This window comes from Marmota monax, unplaced genomic scaffold (assembly GCF_021218885.2).
Source record: "Marmota monax isolate L192 unplaced genomic scaffold, Marmota_monax_Labrador192_F-V1.1 WCK01_AAM20220418_F8-fsc00091, whole genome shotgun sequence".
NCBI classification, from domain to species: Eukaryota; Metazoa; Chordata; class Mammalia; order Rodentia; family Sciuridae; genus Marmota; species Marmota monax.
In genome coordinates, this window is record NW_026692434.1 from 6,374,817 (window position 1) to 6,375,945 (window position 1,129).

Genomic DNA, 1,129 nt, shown 5'->3' on the forward strand with positions numbered 1-1,129 from the left:
AAATACATTTTTTAAAAATTAGGGCCAGTTTTAAAAACATTTTTTTGTCATAGGTGTTAGATTTTATTATGTTATTATTTTAAAAAAATAGATTTAAATATATGAAAGCAGTGGTTACATAGCAAGGATACTTTCCCAACCTTTTTTGTTTCAAGAGTTTTGTTGTTTTTCTAGGGAATGAACCCAGAGGGAACTACTATTGAACTACATCCCCAATCCTTATTTCTTTGCCTCATTTTTGAGACAAGGTCTGCTAAATTGCCCAGGCTGACATTGAACTTGCGACCCTCCTGCTATGGCCTCCTTTGTCACTGGGATTATAAGTGTACACTGCTTTTATCCAGCCTTGTTTCCAAGTTTATTTTGTTTTGTTTTTTCTAGTGCTGGGGATTGAACCCAGGGCCACCGTAACTACTGAGCTACAGCCCCACCCTTTTAATTTTTATTTTGAGACACAGTCTGGCTAAGTAGCCCAGGCTGTCCTCAAATTTGCTATCCTCTTGCCTCAGCCACCCTAAATCCGCTGGGATTATAATCTTATAATTATAATTTTATAATTCCAAGGGGTTTTGTTGTTGTTGTTTTTTGTACCAGCGATCGAACTCAGGGGCACTCAACCACTGAGCCACATCCCCATCCCTATTTTGTATTTTATTTAGAGACAGGGTCCCACTGAGTTGTTTAGCGCCTCCTCCTTGCTGAGGCTGGCTTTGAACACGCGATCCTCCTGTCTCAGCCTCTCGAGCTGCTGGGATTACCGGTGTGCACCACCATGCCTGGTCCGTGATTAGCTTTTTGAGGCACAATTAAAAATGTTTCCAAGGATGCTGAGTAGTCAAGGTGGGTGCTAATAGGGCGAGGCGCAAAGAGCGACCTTGGGAGAAGTCCCACACCCCGAAAAGGAACCCACACAGGATCAACGCTATCCACTAGGTCAAGGCACGCTCCCAAGATTAAGAGACCTATTGGATAAAACGGCAAGGTACCGCCCACAACGCTCACCAGCCAATGACTGTGCGGCAAGGGTAGAGCAGGGCGGGCCAGGGGCGGGGCGAGCCTCGCGCTGGCTCCTTAAGTAGCGGCTGCGTGGGTGCTCTAGCTGAGGGCTTCTACGACGGCGCTGTTGGGT